General features: G+C 41.6%; 1 protein-coding gene across 4 annotated transcripts in view; it reads right to left on the reverse strand.

The window, feature by feature from the left end:
* The window catches only part of NLGN1 (neuroligin 1), a 314121-nt gene that overhangs the window by 53429 nt on the left and 256886 nt on the right, over nucleotides 1–3806 (reverse strand). The window lies entirely within an intron of this gene.

Below are 3806 nucleotides of genomic sequence, written 5' to 3' on the forward strand. Positions count from 1 at the left end.
CAGGAATGCAATGAAGCAGGACACTTGTGATGGAGTTACTGAGGAACCTCTGAGCAGTGTCATAGGGAGAACTCTACACAAAACAGAGCAATTCATTAAAGAGTGGAATAAACAGCCGGAAAACTCCTGTTGTTAGCACAGCTGATGTGCAAGGAGCTGCATGGGATGGACACAAAGGCAGCAGACTGGAAACCAGAAAAGCTGTAGGGCTTTAATGCCCTGCCCACCCTGACAGGGCCAGTCCCCAGCATGTCCCCAGCAGTGCCACAGCCAGGGACACCTGAGGGGCCAAAGGCGCCTCTGGCAAAGGGAAAGGAAGGGAAACAGCTCTGGGTCACCTCGGTGGGCAAAGGCTGAGCTGGGATCCCCAGTGCAGCTTCCTCCATGCCCAGAGCTGAGCAGGGATCACCCTCAGCAGGGAGCAGCTGTGACAGGAGCCCCGGTGCTGTGGGACTTGCCAGGAGACACAGAGATGGGGTGGCACAGAGAGCAGCTGTGGCAGAGCTCTCTGATGAGGGCCTGCCTACATCATGCCAGAACAACTGCATTTCTTTGGAATAAAAATCCCTGCTGTTAACCCTGGCCTCCCTGGCTGTGAGCAAACATCCCCTGGGCCTGGCCGGGGATCAGGCAGTGCCAACACAGGGGCTCAGCCCAGCACTGTCCATTTTTTATTTACATGGGAAGTTTTAGGAGCTGAATCTGGTCGTTCTCCCTCAAGCTTGTTTTTCAGGTGGAGGATTTTTCATTTGAAGGAGGATAATTTTTTAAGCACCACAAGTGAATGATGGCTGCTGCCTGAATTTTCACAGATCCCTCTGTGATTCGTGCATCACATGGATATTTCAGCTTATTCTACAACTCTGACAGAAAGGAAAGGGAAGGATCAGAGAGAACTCCAATAATGAGTGCCACTATGGGAAGTATACAGCGCAATACAGGTCTTGGTATCCTGATACACAAAATGAGGGTGGTTATTTTTATTTTAGCATTGCAGCATGTAGAGCAAAGGCAATATAGAGGCTCTGATGCCTTGAAAATATTCACTGTATAATTTTCCTTTGTTTGTGTACTGGAGGGCCTTGCTTTAGAAAAGCACACAAAATAATCCTTAATTTTAACCCTTCAATAAAGTCTTACACTATTCTAGAGCATAAATATTTAAGGAAATTAACTAATTAGTGCTGTAACTGTTTTTGAAAAAGGAATGCTGCAAGATAAAATTGTAACAAAATAAGAATGTTATTTTTAACCTGCCAAGTCTCTCAACACTGGCTGTCACAAAATGAACTGAAAATAAGCACAGCAGTCTTCTCTCTTCTTCATATTTTTTACCACTCCTCATCTTTGTATCTTTTGCTGCTGCAAGCACGTTCTGCCTATTTTCAAATTAACACCTACATCTTTCCAGGTCAAACACCAAAGCTGCTATGGTTTTCAGTTAATGAGTGCCCTCCCCCTTTTAGAGCACATATTTTTTATTTTAATAGGTCATGCTTGGTAGAGTTATTTCAGCCCCTCTGTTTAGGCAGAGGTTTTTGTCCCAGTGAAACCCTTTATCAAGCTCCCCATAGTCCAGGGGACCAGGCACAAGTCAGGATCTTCACCAAACTAACTCATCATTCTGAAGCCTTGGTGGAATCATTGGTTTGTTCTGTCCTGTACAAGTGGTTGGGAATGCAGCTGTACTTGAAATTGTTTTGACATAGTAAATAACACTCCCTATTAACCTCCTGAAAAATCGTTTTGTGCCAAGGGATTTTTTTACCCATGCTTTTTCCTTTCTTATTAGAGAAGCTTATTGTATCACCACATCAACAGAGGAGAAAAACATACCAATCCCCCCCCCAACCCTGGTGTATTTTTAGGAGATCTAGAAAGCAATGTCACAGATGGAAAAATAATTTTGCAGTAATAGTTAATTGCCTGCATTCTGTCTTTCTGCTGTCATGAGTTGGGCTGCACCAGTATAACTCAGGGTAGAATTTGTCTTGGTTTATTTAACTTGTCTACAGCCTTTTATTTTTTTGCAAAATTCTCACATGTCCCTAGTAATTAGTTCTCAGATCTAAATATTGAATAACAGCACGTTGCAGAAATTAGAAGAAAAAAATAAACTAGTTGTCAACATCACACTGAGTAATTCAATAGTATTAGAATATCCCGAGGGTGGGTATGAATAAACAATTCATGAAGAGCTGGTAAATTACATTTCAGCTTCTATTTATTGCAAAACTGGTCAAATACTTAGCTCTATTGAATAAAGATAACCCATTGGGCTTAGAATAAAGAACATTTCTTAAGAGTTTCCCTCCTATATTTATTTTGTGCAGGATAGGTTTAGGCTTTTAAGCAGTCTTGAACACAAACAGATGAGATGATAACTTGACAAGGTCAGAGAGGAAATCTGATGACCTGCAGCAAGCTGGGCTAGTCCTTAATTCTTTCACAGTGTACACACAATAATAATGAACCAAAATGAATATGTCTTTACAATTTTAGACCAGATGTTAAGATAACATGAAGAATTAATATGATTTTGAATATCTTTATGGTCCATTTAGGAGCATTCATAACAGTAGATATGTAGTGCATGAGCCAAGTGCATGTGGCTCGTCTGGATCTGCAGTTCATATTCATCCTCTATCCCTAAATAAAATGCATTTAACCCCTTGAAGTCAGCCTTTATAGCAAAGGAGTGAAGAAAAGAAGATCACCAAATGCTACTCAGTGTGAAACTGCTGGCTGAGAATCCCAGAATGATTTAGGGTAGAAGGTGAACCCAACTCTTAAGTTGGGTCAGGTTGCTCAGGGCTTAATCTGGTTGTGTTTTTCATACCTCTAAGGATGGAAACTATAAAACTTCTCCGGGCAACTTGTTCCAATGTTTGGTCACTCTCATTTTGAATATTTTCCCTTACATCTGCTTGGAACCTCCCTTGCTGCAGCCTGTGCTTAATTTCTTGTGCTGTTTATCAAGGCAGAAGTCTCCACCAACGTGTCTCAGGTCACATCACTGGTTTATTAGGCCAGAATCCCTTAGAAAGCTGAGAGCTGTGGGAATTTTCTCTACCTATGTGTGCTTGTGAAAAATTCCTTAAATTGGGAAAACTCCCAAGAGTCTGATACTGGATTGGATTTCAAAATTCTCTGTTTGTTGTTGAATATCCTCCACTGCTATCAGCTTTCTTTCAGTGGGGAGAACATTAAGAGAAGAAAAACTTCAAGAGAAAGGTCACATGGAAGAGAGATCCCTAATATGTTGCAGTTTTTACCAGTGTCATTAGAAGAATCACTTCTATTATGATAGTGCTTATTCATATACATTAAGAGCAGTGTCATCAGGACCTACTTGCTGCATAACATACACCAAAGAACCTCATTGTGATGCTGGAATTTTTATTTCCATGCATGAACTCAAATAACCTCCTTTGTGCTGCAAAGCTGCAGTTTGATGAAGTCCTCAGGACAAGCCTGAAATCCATAGTTAATTGCCTTAAACATTATTTATGTCCAAACCACCAGATTCAATGAATCTGCTACTTGATTCCTCAGCAGTAATGCTGGTGAATCAGTCTCTACACTCTTAAATTGGTTGTCCAGTTTAATTCCACAGTGCCCTATAAAATTCATGAGAAGTGCACTGCTCTTGCTTTTTGGATATAATTTGGCATCTAGTGCGAGATTCGTTTGCGGGAGAGGCCCCAGGACTGCTGAAATGTCAGGGCCATAAATGCTGGATGTTGCTACTCTTCAGGGAAGTGTAGTAAAGCAGAGCCAGGCAAAGCCTTCTCATCCCAGCAGGA

This window comes from Geospiza fortis, unplaced genomic scaffold, assembly GCF_000277835.1.
Source record: "Geospiza fortis unplaced genomic scaffold, GeoFor_1.0 scaffold172, whole genome shotgun sequence".
NCBI classification, from domain to species: domain Eukaryota; kingdom Metazoa; phylum Chordata; class Aves; order Passeriformes; family Thraupidae; genus Geospiza; species Geospiza fortis.